This window comes from Felis catus, chromosome X, assembly GCF_018350175.1.
Source record: "Felis catus isolate Fca126 chromosome X, F.catus_Fca126_mat1.0, whole genome shotgun sequence".
NCBI lineage: Eukaryota > Metazoa > Chordata > Mammalia > Carnivora > Felidae > Felis > Felis catus.
In genome coordinates this window covers 72365141-72383223 of record NC_058386.1, presented here as the reverse complement: position 1 = coordinate 72383223, position 18083 = coordinate 72365141, and the positions used below count along the sequence as shown (strand labels likewise).

The following is an 18083-nucleotide window of genomic DNA, read 5'->3' as shown; positions in this document are numbered from 1 at the left end:
TCCTCATGGAGAGGGTGGTAGAAGGCAGTTATATCTTTGGGTATTTACACTAGGTCAAAATTAAGGATTTGTCTTTTTTTTATCTACTATTTACATTAAAAGCTGGTTTATTTGAAGAAATTATCAACCCAGACTGCCAATAAAGTGGCAGTTAGGAACTATAATGATAATCAATGCCAATACTGATCATCTGGAGGCACCAAAAACCCTGAAGGGCTTTTCTGATTAGCAAAGAAAATTTTTGTTTTGTTGACTGCTCAAATAGACCTTCTCCATACCAACAATAATGTGAGTTTGCCACAACAGCTGTGCCACAACCCTGACAGTCTTGGAAAGGTAGGATTCCTGCGACATTTTCATGGACTAGCAAGTTTATTTATTTATTTTTTTGGTAGCTTTTGAGAATATTACTTTCTTATCTTGCCAGGATGCCCTGAGTACTAAGAAGATGCCTAAGACATATTTGTGGTTGTTCCTTCACAATACTTCTCATAATCCATAATTTGTTTCTTAGCCATCCCCTAAGAGGACAGGGGGCCTTGTCTATCCTGTTCATTACCATATACCCAGAAAATAATTATGTTTGGCACATGTAAATGCTAAGTAAATGTCGGTTGAGTGAATAAATGAATGAATGAATGAATTTTGTACAGTCCAATTTACCTAGGGGGGAAAACAACTTGCACAAAATGAGAAAGACTATGATAGAAAGGAAGAAAAATAAGCAACAATCAATGGGGGGGGAGGGTAGACCTGATGTAGACAAAAAAAATTGTAGACAAAAAAATTGCCATCTTTCAACAACTGATGAGAGCTGTTTGAGATTCAAACTATCTGAAAGATTTTAACAAAGTTAATATAAAAACAAAGGTCTTCTCTGGAAGACTCATTTATAATAAGTTAATGAAAACCCTGTTACTACATCAAGATGTTATAGGAACCGAGTGTTTTGTTGTTTCAAGATGGAGAACACTCTGCTAAATACACCAGGTGAATGTCTACAGCCCCATACAGGGAGCTCAGCACATTAAGGACTTTTTCTTGAATGGTGTCAACTTGCTCAGAAGGACAGTAATCATTCCAGATTTGACCTTGAAATTGTCACAAGAGTAGGTTTTGGTAAATTTTTCAGTAAATAATATACAGACTGAATATTTTACAGAATATATATACAGAATATTATACAGAATATATATCTGAATAATATACAGAACAATTTCTTGTTCTGTGATGATATGGTGAGGTAGTTCCAAATAATCACAGGTTAGACTAGCCTGGTGAACCATTTCATAGTCTGGTACTTCCATCCAGTTTCTCAAACTCTATACAAGTGGAATTAGTGATTCTATTCCAGGGTTTGAAGCCCATTTCTGTACAGTTTCTTCATCATCACCATCACACAGATCAGCAAAAGAATCTTCTAAATCTTCTAACTGATGAATTCGAGTATCAACACAATCTACCAAATCTTCCTCTGTCAGGTTGGTATCAGGCTTTTTAAATTGGTACAACTCTTGTAAGATTTTGTATTTTTCCTGAGTGAATATTTCTTTGAAGGGATTCTTGACTGGAAAAAAAAATCCAAGTAAATATCTAAAACAAATGCATCCCCTTTCTTCAAAATTTCCAGAATTTCCCCAGTGCTGACTGTTGTCTGGCATTCTTGGCTTTCAGAAAAGCATGGGCATGACTGCTCCAGGGAAGTTTAGCCCTTCTTCTGTGTCACTGTGTCCTTTTCCAATCCTTCTGAATAAGAGTCACAGTTAGTAGAGGCAGTGTTTTCTGCATCTTCCAGTGCTAGCTTTGGCTTCTTAGCAGAAGACACTGCATCATTTTCTTCTTGGCTGTTACACAGTTTGTAAGGTTTTACCATAATCACATCCAATTGCAAAGGTTTTTGGTTCTCTAGCTGGTCTTCAGTTACATAAAGACCATCACTTAGTAATGATCTGTACTTGTAACCCTGATTGTTTTGGTAGAAGTGTCTCTGCCTTCTAAAAAGTGATGTTTGCCCTCTCTTATTTGCTGAGCCCACATGGGATGAAGCCATAGAACATGAGAAAAATGGCCAGCATTAACTGCAGACATAATCCAATTCTCAATATTTAATTCTTTTGAGGTACCATGGTTGTTTCAAGGAAAAGTACTTGTGACTGAATTGAAAACGCCATTTTTTCCCAAAAAGTGTTTCCTTGTCAAACACAGTGTCAGCTGGCATATTCACAGGAATAAGGAGGTCTCTATGTGAATCGAAATGCACAAAACTTATATTACCTGGAGGAAGATGCTTTGAGCCATTGGCCCGGTATATATAAGGCAGGACCTACTGGTGATCCTCCAGGACCTACACTGGGAGTTTGGAGTAGCGCCAGAGGCGAGCGCGCTCTCCCACGGGGTCTGTGCTCATGGTTTTATTGCCTGTCAGTGTTCCCGCCAGCCAGCCGCAGTGGCGAGGCTAGGACTCAGCATTTGCTTGTTCTAAGACGCGTACATGGATATTGATAGCAGCTTTATTTATAATAGCAAAAGACGGAAAACAGCCCAAATACTTATCAACAGGTGAATGCATAAAAAATTATAGCATGTCATATTATAGTGCTTAGCAATAAAATTGAATGCTTTATTGATACACAGAAAAATTGGATAAATTTCAAAATAATTATGCTGAGTAAATGAGGATAGCCAAAAGAGGAGTATACATCATGATTATATTCATATAAAAATGGAAAGTAATCTACAGTGACAGAAAGCATATTAGTAGGTGCTTGGGCATGGGAAGGGGGGAAGAGTCAGGAGCAAGGGCTTACAATCAGACCTGAGGAAGCTTTTGCGTGATGGATGTGTTCATTATCATAATTACAGTTGATGGTTTTACAGATGCATACATTTGTGAAAACTTACAAATTACGAAATATAAAATGTACTGTTAATTGTATGTCAATTGTAATTCTGTAACTTTTCTAAGAAAATTCACATGCAGAAAAAATATGTATTTAATCATTGGTACTAAAAAGTTAAATTTCATGACAGTCATTATCCAATCAATATTAGAGGATTTATTATGAATTAGTTTCAGCTAATGGTTATTGAGTGCTTACATTGTGCCAATGAATGGTCAGATATTTTAGAGGTGTTATGCCATTTAATCTTTATGATACTCTGATAAGGTAGATTTAACCATTACTCCCATTTTATAAATTAGAAAATAAAGTTTAGGGAGCTTAAATAATTTGTCCAAGATCATACAGCCAGGAATTGGTGAATCTAAAATGCTAACAAAATTTTGTTTTGTTTTACTTTGCTTTGTTTCTGATTCCAAAAAACAATTAATTACATTATCATACTGATTCTCTACACAATAATCCATTAGTTTGGAAGAAATCCAGTACTAGTAATACGTATTTGTCCACTCATTCATATGCCCTATTATTCATTATTGATGTCAATGTTATAGACGTTATAGATGTTTTTGACATATTGTCACATTTTACTGAATTAGCATGCTCTTCCCAAGGTCAATTCTGCCTAAATGTTCTACATAGCACTACCACTGTTTGTTCTTTACTGTCATCCAATGGTATATTTAGTGGTATTCTTCTACATACGATAGTGTTATTTATATAAAATTTTTACTTAAATATTTATTATTATAAAAGATCAACTAAGAGACATCAATTTAAAATATCCTGATTTTCTCAATAAATTACATGGTATGTTGCAAAGTCACTAGAATACTGCCACTACAGAATGCTGTAGATGTACTATAGGGACATTAACAAAGACTTGTCTACAAATTTACTTTCATATTCTTACTTGTTCTTGTACAAGGGCATACACACACACACACACACACACACACACACACAATCACACACAATGGAATATTACTCAGCAATCAAAAATGAAATCTTGGGGGCATGTAGGAGGCTCATTTGGTTAAACGTCTGACTCTTAATTTTGGCTCAGGTCGTGATCTTGAGGTTTGTAAGACTGAGCCCCACATTGGATTCTGCATGCTGACAGTATAGAGCCTGCTTGGGATTCTCTCTCTCCCCCTCTCTCTGCCCCTCTCCCACTCATGCTGCTCTCTTTCTCTCAAAACAAATAAATAAACTTAAAAAAGGAATGCAGTTTTGCCATTTGTCATGATGTGAATTTAGCTATAATGTATATGCTAAGTGAAATAAGTCAATCAGAGAAAGACAAATACTGTATGATGTCACTCATGTGTGGAATTTCAGAAACAAAACAGGTGAACATATGGGAAGGGTAGGGGAGAGAAGACAGGAAAAGAAACCACAAGAGACTCTTAATGATAGAGAACAAACAATGGGTTGACAGATGTAGGTGGGTGGGTGATGGCTAGATGGATAATGAGTACTAAGGAATGCACTTGTGATGAGCACTGGGTGTTGTATATAAGTGATGAATCACTGAATTCTACTCCTGAAACCACTATTGCACTGTGTATTAATTACATAATTAAAAATTTAAATACATGCATACATATATGCATACATACATACATATGTACTTTTTATTAACTAGCTAAAATTTAAATACATACACATATACATACATACATACATATGTTCTTTTCGGAAAAACCAACAGCATTTATATATGATTTGCCTACATTTGTAAAATATGCATATAATCCTTAAAAATAACCCTTAAAAACTTACAAAATTACTTTTATCCAATTTCTAATTCTAAAACTTTTGGTAGGACCACACGGTTCCAACTGGGATTCAGAAAATATGTTATAAGGAGAGGTTTGCAAGATGGCGGCTTAGGAGGACGCTGGGCTCACCGCATGTCCTGCTGATCACTTAGATTCCACCTACACCTGCCTAAATAACCCAGAAAGCCGCCAGAGGATTACAAGAACGGAGTCGCCGGAGCCAAACGCAGACGAGAGGCCCACGGAAGAGGGTAGGAAGGGCGGCGAGGCGGTGCGCGCTCCACGGACTGGCGGGAGGGAGCTGGGGCGGCAGGTCGGCCTGCCGGCCAAGCAGAGCCCCCGAGTCTGGCTGGCAAAAGCGGAGGGGCCTGACAGACTGTGTTCCCACAACAAGCGTGACTTAGCCTCTGGGAGGTCATAAGTTAACAGCTCTGCTCAGAAAGCGGGAAGGCTGGAGGACAAAGGGAGGGAGAGCTGCTGAGTCCCCGGACCGCAGAGCCTAGTTTGGTGGGGAACAAAGGCGCTCGCCAGTGCCATCTCCCCCGCCCATCCCCCAGCCAAAATCCCAAAGAGAACCAGTTCCTGCCAGGGAACTTGCTCGCTCCACTCAAACACCCAACTCTGTGCTTCTGCAGAGCCAAACCTCCGGCAGTGGATCTGACTCCCTCCCGCTGCCACAGGGTCCCTCCTGAAGAGGATCACCTAAGGAGAAGCGAGCTAAGCCTGCCCCTCCTGCCCCTGTGCACCTTGCCTACCCACCCCAGCTAATACGCCAGATCCCCAGCATCACAAGCCTGGCAGTGTGCAAGTAGCCCAGATGGGCCACACCACCCCACAGTGAATCCCGCCCCTAGGAGAGGGGAAGAGAAGGCACACACCAGTCTGACTGTGGCCCCAGCGGTGGGCTGGGGGCAGACATCAGGTCGGACTGCGGCCCCGCCCACCAACTCCAGTTATACACCACAGCACAGGGGAAGTGCCCTGCAGGTCCTCACCACGCCAGGGACTATCCAAAATGACCAAGCGGAAGAATTCCCCTCAGAAGAAGCTCCAGGAAATAACAACAGCTAATGAGCTGATCAAAAACGATTTAAATAATATAACAGAAAGTGAATTTAGAATAATAGTCATAAAATTAATCGCTGGGCTTGAAAACAGTATACAGGACAGCAGAGAATCTCTTGCTACAGAGATCAAGGGACTAAGGAACAGTCACGAGGAGCTGAAAAACACTTTAAACGAAATGCATAACAAAACGGAAACCACCACGGCTCGGCTTGAAGAGGCAGAGGAGAGAATAGGTGAGCTAGAAGATAAAGTTATAGAAAAAGAGGAAGCTGAGAAAAAGAGAGATAAAAAAATCCAGGAGTATGAGGGGAAAATTAGAGAAGTAAGTGATACACTAAAAAGAAATAATATACGCATAATTGGTATCCCAGAGGAGGAAGAGAGAGGGAAAGGTGCTGAAGGGGTACTTGAAGAAATCATAGCTGAGAACTTCCCTGAACTGGGGAAGGAAAAAGGCATTGAAATCCAAGAGGCACAGAGAACTCCCTTCAGACGTAACTTGAATCGATCTTCTGCACGACATATCATAGTGAAACTGGCAAAATACAAGGATAAAGAGAAAATTCTGAAAGCAGCAAGGGGTAAACGTGCCCTCACATATAAAGGGAGACCTATAAGACTCCTGACTGATCTCTCTTTTGAAACTTGGCAGGCCAGAAAGAATTGGCACGAGATTTTCAGGGTGCTAGACAGAAAAAATATGCAGCCAAGAATCCTTTATCCAGCAAGTCTGTCATTTAGAATAGAAGGAGAGATAAAGGTCTTCCCAAACAAACAAAAACTGAAGGAATTTGTCACCACTAAACCAGCCCTACAAGAGATTCTAAGGGGGACCCTGTGAGACAAAGTCCCAGAGACATCACTACAAGCATAAAACATACAGACATCACAATGACTCTAAACCCGTATCTTTCTATAATAACACTGAATGTAAATGGATTACATGCGCCAACCAAAAGACATAGGGTATCAGAATGGATAAAAAAACAAGACCCATCTATTTGCTGTCTACAAGAGACTCATTTTAGACCTGAGGACACCTTTAGATTGAGAGTGAGGGGATGGAGAACTATTTATCATGCTACTGGAAGCCAAAAGAAAGCTGGAGTAGCCATACTTATATCAGACAAACTAGACTTTAAATTAAAGGCTGTAGCAAGAGATGAAAGGACATTATATAACAGTTACAGAGTTTATCCATCAGGAAGAGCTAACAATTATAAATGTCTATGCACCGAAACCGGAGCCCCCAAATATATAAAACAATTACTCATAAACATAAGCAACCTTATTGATAAGAATGTGGTAATTGCAGGGGACTTTAACAGCCCACTTACAGAAATGGATAGATCATCTAGACACACGGTCAATAAAGAAACATGGGCCCTGAATGAGACGTTGGATCAGATGGACTTGACAGATATATTTAGAACTCTGCATCCCAAAGCAACAGAATATACTTTCTTCTCGAGTGCACATGGAACATTCTCCAAGATAGATCATATACTGGGTCACAAAAGAGCCCTTCATAAGTTTACAAGAATTGAAATTATACCATGCTTACTTTCAGACCACAATGCTATGAAGCTTGAAATCAACCACAGAAAAAAGTCTGGAAAACCTCCAAAAGCATGGATGTTAAAGAACACCCTACTAACGAATGAGTGGGTCAACCAGGCAATTAGAGAAGAAATTAAAAAATATATGGAAACAAACGAAAATGAAAATACAAAAATCCAAATGCTTTGGGACGCAGCGAAGGCAGTCCTGAGAGGAAAATACATTGCAATCCAGGCCTATCTCAAGAAACAAGAAAAATCCCAAATACAAAATCTAACAGCACACCTAAAGGAACTAGAAGCAGAACAGCAAAAGCAGCCTAAACCCAGCAGAAGAAGAGACATAATAAAGATCAGAGCAGAAATAAACACTATAGAATCTAAAAAAACTGTAGAGCAGATCAATGAAACCAAAGGTTGGTTTTTTGAAAAAATAAACAAAATTGACAAACTTCTAGCCAGGCTTCTCAAAAAGAAAAGGGAGATGACCCAAATAGATAAAATCATGGATGAAAATGGAATTATTACAACCAATCCCTCAGAGATGCAAATAATTATCAGGGAATACTATGAAAAATTATATGCCAACAAATTGGACAACCTGGAAGAAGTGGACAAATTCCTGAACACCCACACTCTTCCAAAACTCAATCAGGAGGAAATAGAAAGCTTGAACAGACCCATAACCAGCAAAGAAATTGAATCGGTTGTCAAAAATCTCCCAACAAATAAGAGTCCAGGACCAGATGGCTTCCCAGGGGAGTTCTACCAGACGTTTAAAGCAGAGATAATACCTATCCTTCTCAGGCTATTCCAAGAAATAGAAAGGGAAGGAAAACTTCCAGACTCATTCTATGAAGCCAGTATTACTTTGATTCCTAAACCAGACAGAGACCCAGTCAAAAAAGAGAACTACAGGCCAATATCCCTGATGACTATGGATGCAAAAATTCTCAATAAGATACTAGCAAATCGAATTCAATGGCATATAAAAAGAATTATTCACCATGATCAAGTGGGATTCATTCGTGGGATGCAGGGCTGGTTCAACATTCGCAAATCAATCAACGTGATACATCATATTAACAAAAAAAAAGAGAAGACCCATATGATCCTGTCAATCGATGCAGAAAAGGCCTTTGACAAAGTCCAGCACCCTTTCTTAATAAAAACCCTTGAGAAAGTCGGGATAGAAGGAACATACTTAAAGATCATAAAAGCCATTTATGAAAAGCCCAAAGCTAACATCATCCTCAACGGGGAAAAACTGAGAGCTTTTTCCCTGAGATCAGGAACACGACAAGGATGCCCACTCTCACCGCTGCTGTTTAACATAGTACTGGAAGTTCTAGCATCAGCAATCAGACAACAAAAGGAAATCAAAGGCATCCAAATTGGCAAAGATGAAGTCAAGCTTTCGCTTTTTGCAGATGACATGATATTATACATGGAAAATCCGATAGACTCCACCAAGAGTCTGCTAGAACTGATACAGGAATTCAGCAAGTTGCAGGATACAAAATCAATGTACAGAAATCAGTTGCATTCTTATACACTAACAATGAGCAACAGAAAGACAAATAAAGAAACTGATCCCATTCACAATTGCACCAAGAAGCCTAAAATACCTAGGAATAAATCTAACCAAAGATGTAAAGGATCTGTATGCTGAAAACTATAGAAAGCTTATGAAGGAAATTGAAGAAGATTTAAAGAAATGGGAAGACATTCCCTGCTCATGGATTGGAAAAATAAATATTGTCAAAATGTCAATACTACCCAAAGCTATCTACACATTCCATGCAATCCCAATCAAAATTGCACCAGCATTCTTCTCGAAACTAGAACAAGCAATATTAAAATTCATATGGAACCACAAAAGGCCCCGAATAGCCAAAGGAATTTTGAAGAAGAAGACCAAAGCAGGAGGCATCACAATCCCAGACTTTAGCCTCTACTACAAAGCTGTCATCATCAAGACAGCATGGGATTGGCACAAAAACAGACACATAGACCAATGGAATAGAATAGAAACCCCGAACTAGACCCACAAACGTATGGCCAACTCGTCTTTGACAAAGCAGGAAAGAACATCCAGTGGAAAAAAGACAGCCTCTTTAACAAATGGTGCTGGGAGAACTGGACAGCAACATGCAGAAGGTTGAAACTAGACCACTTTCTCACACCATTCACAAAAATAAACTCAAAATGGCTAAAGGACCTAAATGTGAGACAGGAAACCATCAAAACCTTAGAGGAGAAAGCAGGAAAAGACCTCTCTGACCTCAGCCGTAGCAATCTCTTACTCGACACAGCCCCAAAGGCAAGGGAATTAAAAGCAAAAGTGAATTACTGGGACCTTATGAAGATAAAAAGCTTCTGCACAGCAAAGGAAACAACCAACAAAACTAAAAGGCAACCAACGGAATGGGAAAAGATATTCTCAAATGACATATCGGACAAAGGGCTTGTATCCAAAATCTATAAAGAGTGCACCAAACTCCACACCCGAAAAACAAATAACCCAGTGAAGAAATGGGCAGAAAACATGAATAGACACTTCTCTAAAGAAGACATCCGGATGGCCAACAGGCACATGAAAAGATGTTCAGCGTCGCTCCTTATCAGGGAAATACAAATCAAAACCACACTCAGGTATCATCTCACGCCAGTCAGAGTGGCCAAAATGAACAAATCAGGAGACTATAGATGCTGGAGAGGATGTGGAGAAACGGGAACCCTCTTGCACTGTTGGTGGGAATGCAAATTGGTGCAGCCGCTCTGGAAAGCAGTGTGGAGGTTCCTCAGAAAATTAAAAATAGACCTACCCTATGACCCAGCAATAGCACTGCTAGGAATTTATCCAAGGGATACAGGAGTACTGATGCATAGGGCCACTTGTACCCCAATGTTCATAGCAGCACTCTCAACAATAGCCAAATTATGGAAAGAGCCTAAATGTCCATCAACTGATGAATGGATAAAGAAATTGTGGTTTATATACACAATGGAATACTACGTGGCAATGAGAAAAAATGAAATATGGCCCTTTGTAGCAACGTGGATGGAACTGGAGAGTGTGATGCTAAGTGACATAAGCCATACAGAGAAAGACAGATACCATATGGTTTCTCTCTTATGTGGATCCTGAGAAACTTAACAGGAACCCATGGGGGAGGGGAAGGAAAAAAAAAAAGAGTTTAGAGTGGGAGAGAGCCAAATATAAGAGACTGTTAAAAACTGAGAACAAACTGAGGGTTGATGGGGGGTGGGAGGGAGGAGAGGTTGGGTGATGGGTTTTGAGGAGGGCACCTTTTGGGATGAGCACTGGGTGTTGTATGGAAACCAATTTGTCAATAAATTTCATATATAAAAAAAACAAAATAAAAAAAACAAAAAAAGATTATCTTTCTCTCTCTCTGCCTCTGCTCTTCTCCCTCTCTCTCTAAAATAAAATTTAGAAATTACAAAAAGGAGATAAAGAGAATTTTAATGGCAGAAAGAGACAAGCAAAAGTTTATGGACCAAGGAAACCTTATAGAGTTATTAGCAGATATTTTTAGCAGAAACCTTGCATCCAGAAGGGACTGGCATAATATACTCAAAGTGCTAAAAGGAAAAACAACCTGCAATCAAGAACACTCTACCCTGCAAAATTATCATCACAAATTGAATGAGAGATAGAATTTCCCAAGGAAAAAATAAATATGTTTATCACCACTAAACCAGCATTTAAAAAAAGGTTAAAGAGACTATTTTAAGTGTAAAATAAATTGTGATAATTAGATTCAAGGAAATTATGAGTAAAATGTTTAAAATATGACATCACAAAAATTATGGCACTACATACATAAAATGTAGACGAGGCAGTAAAAAAAAACAAAGTTTTGAGGAGCCTTGGAAGATGGCTAAGAGAATAATCAGCTCACTTCCTTTCATGGATATACCTAGATTATAGCCACATCAGTGTAACTAACCCAGAAAATCAACCAAAGACTGGTAGAACAAACTTTGCACAGTTAATTCTACAGAAAAGACCACATAAAAAATGATAGAGTACACATGCAGTCAGGAAATAGACTAACCTGCAAGACTAACCACAAATTGGAGGGGCACCAGAAGCATGGAAAAGGAGCAGAACAGACACACATGAGTTATCCCAGAGATGGAGGACCTGCACAAAGAACACAAGTCCATATAATGTTTGCTTTGAAAACCGGAGAGACTTCACATTGCAAGTTTTTACAATCAGTGGGAATAACACCAGGCACTTTAAAAATCAGTCAGCCTTGCTTCCAGAAATCCAGAGGGTGACAGGAAACAGTCACTTGATTAAAGAGACAGTATAACAAGCAACCCCACAAGATACAGCATAGACGAAATAATTTAAAAAGTAACTGGGGTATACAAGGAGATTTATTTATTATACTCATAATATTGCTGGAGGGGCAGGGATCTTTAGGAAATTTTCCAAGAACAAAAAAGCTGCTGAGTGGAATTTCTCTTCCCTGCCCCTGTGCTCTCCTGTGGTCTCACCCCATCCAAACTGCTTCATATGGCAGGAGTCTTCTAAAGTGAAGCCTGATGTTTCTCATTCGGCAAACAATGCCAAAAATGACAAGGAACACTCCAAAGTGACTGTCACTTTGGGGAATAAAAAGATAACCACACACCAATTCAACTGCAGTCCCAGCAGTGAGCTCAGAACAGACACCTGATCTGAAAGTCAGCTCTGCCCACCAAAAAATGCCTAACAAGATCCAGCAAGTTTGGGGGTGACTAAAACCCAGAAAGAGACTGGAAGCAGACATCTGGTCTGACTGCAGTCCCCACCCACCACCAAAAGTTCCTCAGGGAGACAAAACAGGAACAGTACCCTGAAATTCAGTGCAACCACAGTTCTAGAAAATGAGCTGAGGGCAGACATCTGGTCAGAAAAAACTATGAGCCCAAGGTGGCCCTAGACTGGTCCAATAACAACACAGGAACCAAATCCTGCCCACAACAGAATGAGAGTACCATTGCATCTGACTGGCCTGAAGGCAAACATTAATCAACCACAACTGTAGTGTGCACAGAGCACACATAGAAGACAATCCTGAGGCGCCAAGTTCTGGTAAAGACAGGACATCATGCCACAGAATACTAAAAGACTCCTTCATAAGGTCAGTACATTCATGGCAGGAGATGCATCTGACTTTCCTAATACACAAAAACAAACACAGAGACTTAGACAAAATAAAAATACAAAGGAATATGCCCTTAAAAACAGAGCAAAATCACAACAACAAAGATAAATTAAATGAAAGTAATCAATATATGTGAGAATTCAAAGTAATGGTCATAAAGACACTTACTACCTTCAAGAACAGAGTGGAGGATCTCAGCGAGATCTTCAAAAAAGAGATAGAAAATATAAAAAATCAACAAATTAGGGATGAAGTAATCAATAACTGAGATAAAAAATACAATAGAGGGAGTAAATAGTAAACTATAGAATGCAGAAAAACAAATCAGTGAGCTGAAAGAGGGAAGAATACAAAGCAATCAAGCTGACCACCACCACCACCAACAAACGGAAAGAAAGAAAGGGGAAAAGAGAAGAGTTTATAGGAGCTCAATGACAACATAAATATAATAACATTCCCATTGCATGGATCCCAACAGGAGAAGAAAGAGTAAAGGGTACATAAATTTTATTTGAAGAAATAATAGCTGAAAAGTCTTTGAATCTGGGGTAAGAAGCAAACATCCAGATCCAGGAGATACAGAAGTCCTCAGCAAATTCAACCCAAGGAGGTCCACACCAAGATACATAATAATTAAAATGGCAAACAAAGTAGTGATAAAGAGAGAATTTTAAAAGCAGCAAGAGAAAGAAAACTGTTACATACGAGGGAAATCCCATAAGGCTATCAGTTGATTTTTCAGCAGAAATGGTGCAGACCAGAAAGAAGTGGCACAATATACACAAAGAGCTGAAAGAAAAAAAAATCTGCAAACAAGATTACCCAGCAAGACTATCAATCACAGTAGAAAGAGAGATAGAGTTTCCCAGATAAACAAAAGTTAAAGGAATTCATCAAACCTGAACCATCTTAACAAAAAAAAAAAAAAAAAAAAAAAAAAAGTTAAAGGGAAAAATTTGAGTGGAAAGAAAAGGCCATATTTAGAACTAAGAAAATTAGAAATTAAAAAAAAATCACCATTGCATACAAATATAATGAGGTAGTAAATTAATCACTTATGAAACTAGAACATAGATTAAAATACAAACACAATAAAATCAATTATATCTATAAAAATTACTCAAGGGATACACATAATAAAATGATTTACAGCACATCATATATATAAACTGTGGAGGTGGAAGTAAAAATTCAGTGCTTTTATAACCAGTTCAAACCCAAGTGACCATCAACCTAATACAGACTGCTATAAGCGTGGAATATTAAACATAAACCTATTTGGTAATCACAAATCAAAAACAGGTAATAGATGTACAAAAAATAAAGAGAAAGAAATCCAAACATATCACTAAGAAAGCTATCAGAACACAATAAAGATCAAAACAAAAAAGAGAAAGAGAAGAACTATGCACACAACCACAAAACAAGAATAAAATGGTAATGAATACATACCTATGAATAATAACTTTGAATATAAATGGATTAAATAGACTAAATTTCCAATAAAAATATATGGGGTGACAGAATGTATATAAAAAAAGCAAGAACCCTCCCCGCTGAAAAATAAGGAACCATCTATATGCTGCCTAAGAAAGACTTACTTCAGACCTAAAGACACACGCAGATTTAAAGTGAAGTTATAGAAAAACATCTATCATGCAAATGGAAGCATAAAGAAAGCTGGGGTAGCAATACTTATATCACACAAAATAGACATTAAAACAATGACTATAACAAGAATCAAAGGACACTACATAATCATAAAGGGAATGATCCAACAAGAAAATATAATAGTTGTAAATATTTAGGCCCCCAACATGAAAGCATCCAAATACACAAAAAATATAATAATAAACATAAAAAATGAAACAAACAGTAATAGGATAATAGTAGGGGAGTTTAACACCCCAGTTAAATCAATGGACAGATCATCTAAAGAGAAAAATCAATCAGGAAAAAATGGCTTTGAATGACACATCGGACATAACAGATATATACAGAATATTCAATCAAAAACAACAGAATACAAATTATTTTCAAGGGCACCGAAAATATTCTCCAAAATAGATCACATATTTGGCTACAAAGAGAGAGTATCCAATAAATTCAAAAATGTTGAAAGGATATCGTGCAACCTTTCTAACTACGATGCTATGAAACCAGAAATTAACCACAAGAATAATTATGGAAGAACACAAATACAAAGAGTCTAATAAATATGCTACTAAACAGTGAATGGACCAAACAAGAAATCAAAAAAAATCTGAAAATACATGGAGAAAAATAAAATATAAACACAATGATCCACAATTTTTGGAATGTAACAAAGCTGTTCTAAGAGGGATAATTATAACAATACAGGACAACTACCAAAAAAGAAAAAAAAGGAAAGAAAAAAAAGAAAGAAAGAAAAAGAAAAATCTCAAACAACCAATGATATCACCTAACAACAACAACAACAACAACAACAACAAAACTAGCAAGAGAAGAACAGAGAAAGCAAAAATCCACTAAAAGGAAGGAAAAAAAAAAAGATTGGAACACAATTAAATAGAGACTAAAAATAATGAAACAGATCATTAAAATCAGGAGATGTTTCTTTGAAAAGATTAACAAAATTGATAAAGTTTTAGTCAGACTCATCCAAAGAGTGGAGAGAGAGAACATAAATAACTAAAATCAGAAGTGAAAGGGGAGAAATAACCACCACCACAGAAATAAAAAGGATTATAAGATAATATGAAAAATTATATCTCCCAGAATTAGACAAACTAGAAATAATGGATAAATTTCTAGAATCATATAACCTACCAAAACGGAATCAATGGGAAATAGAAAATTTGAACAGACTGATTACTACCAATTAAATTGATTGAGCAATCAAAAAATTACCAACAAATAAAGTCCAGGACCAGAGAGTATCACATGTTAATTCTACCAAACCTATAAAGAAGAGTTAATCATTCTCCTCCTTAAAGATTTCAAGAAAACAGAAGAGGAAGGGCAAGTTCCAAATTAATTCTATGAGGCCAGCACTACCCTGATACTAAAACGTAATAGAAACTACAAAAAAGGAAACTATAGGCCAATACCTCTGATGAACATAGATGCAAAAATCCTTCACAAAATATTAAAAACACAAATCTAATAATACATTAAAAAATCATTCATCACAATCAAGTGGGATTTATTCCAAGAATGAAGGAGTGGCTTAATATTTGCAAATCAATCAATGTGATACATCACATTAAGAAGAGAAAACAGAGAAGATGGCAGTGGAGCAGGAGGACCTTGGGCTAGTCTCCTCACAGAAACACAACTAGATAACTATCACATCATCCTAAATGCACCAAAAATCAACTGGCAAAACAAACTCCACAACTAAAGGGAGAGAAGGGAACATTGGAAGGGTAGGAAGTGTAGATATGTGGTTTAGGGGAGAAGTAGATCACAGGTACTGTGGTGGTGAAAGAGTTGCGGTCATGGAGAAGGACAAGACAGAGTAGAGCATGCAGGGGAACACACAAGAAGAACATTTTCCCAAAGCCATTGTTGAGAAACTGAAAGAGGCTGATTTTCCTGAGTTGCTGCAACAAGTGGGGCTTAGAGACAGGAGTTTTAAAAATCACCTGGCTTGGCTGGGATAAAGCCCTGAGGGCACTGCCATGCTTCTATATGGAAGTCAGGCAAAAAACCTGGTGGCAGACAGTGTGGAAACAGTGATTTAAAGAATGTCTGGGGCACACACTCTTTTTGGAGTGCATCCCTTAGAAGCAGCATTCACAGAGATACCTCTCCAGGGACAATGGAGATTGCCAGCACCATTTTCCCCCCACACCACTCAGCACAAATACAGCTCCACCTACAAAAAGCAGTGGCATGCCTACACTACCTGCCTACTACTTGTTTACACAAAGCACCATACCCCTGGGCTCTGGTAGGACTGCACTTCTCAGTCAAGCTTGCATCATTCAGTCCAAACACAGTGGGCCCCACCCCCAGAAGCCCAGCAGAAAACCCTGCCCACACAATGTCTCCCAACCAGAGAGCTCTGCAGGGCATCAGTACTAGTGGAAGTAGTATCAGGTCTCATTTTACAAGCAGATGAGAGCACACCTAGTTGAAATTCACTACATTCTGGTCAAGGACCAAACACTACCTACTGCAAGCAAAGAGAGCCTTTGTAGATGACTGGCCTGAAGGATACAGCAGCCAAAACACAACAGCCAAGTGCATGCAGCACACACCAGAGACACTTTTTAAAGCCTTAGGCCCTGGACACTACATGACCTCTTCTTCATAAAGCCACTACTGTTATGATCAGGAAACCTCAACGGCTCTTCTTTTCTTTAACTTTTTGTCTTAGTTTTCATTTAAATTCCAGTTAATATATAGTGTATTAGTTTCAGGTGTACAATTTAGTGATTTAACACTTGCATAAAAGACCTGGTGTTCATCATCTATTTAACCCATTTCCCCACCCACCACCCCTCCGGTAACCATTAATTTGTTCTCTATAGTTTTTTTTTAACTTTAAAATTTTTAATGTTTATTTATTTTTGAGAGATAGAGACAAAGCACAATCCAGGGAAGGGCAGAAAAAGGGAGACACAGAATATGAAGTAGAATCTGTGCTGACAGCTCAGAGCTTTGCTTAGCATACTTTGCTTTACATAATACTATCCACATAATACTATCCACATTGTTGAAATGGCATGATTTACATTTTTATGGCTGAGTAATATTATACACACATATATATATATATATATATATATATATATATATACATATTCTTCATTGTCCATTTATCAGTCAATGACCATTTGAGCTGTTGCCATAATTTGGTTATTGTAGATAATTCTACCATAAACATCAGGGTGCATTATCAATTTGAATTAGAATTTCCTATTTTTTGGGTAAATATTTGTAGTGAAAATTCTGGATGTTAAGTAGTTTTATTTTTAATTTTTTTGAGGAACTTCCATACTGTTTGCAGAGTGACAGCACCAATTTATATTACCACCAACAGTGTAAGAGGGTTCCCCTTTTATAATATCCTTGCAAAATCTGTTGTTTCTTGTGTTTTTTTTAACTAGTCTTAAAGGTGATACTATAGTGTAGCTTTGATTTGTATTTCCCTGGTGATGAGTGATATTGAACTCTTTTCATGTATCTGTTGGCCATCTGTATATCTTTTTGAAAAAAAATGTCTATTGATATCTTCTGCCCATGTTAATTGGATTATTTATTTGGGGGGAGTTAATTTCTTTATAGATTTTTGATACTAAGTTTATCAGATATTTTATAATTAACTATCTTCTCCAATTCCAAAGGTTGTCTTTTAGTTTTGTTTATTATTTCCTTAGATGTGCAAAAGGTTTTTTATTTTGATGAAGTCCCAACAGTTTATTTTTGCTTTTGTTTCCCTTGCCTCAGGATATATATCTAAAAGCTGATGTCAAGGCTGATATCAAAGAAGTCCCTGCCTGTATTTTTCTCTAGAATTTTAATGGGTTTGTGTCTCACATTTAGGTCTTTCATCCATTTTTAAAGTATTTCTGTGTATGGTATAAGAGAGTG

At 37.8% G+C, this 18083-nt stretch overlaps 1 pseudogene; it reads right to left on the bottom strand.

The window, feature by feature from the left end:
• Positions 1-874: 874 nt before the first annotated feature.
• Positions 875-2407, bottom strand: LOC101098777 (annotated as a pseudogene).
• Between the last annotated feature and the right edge of the window lie 15676 nt (positions 2408-18083).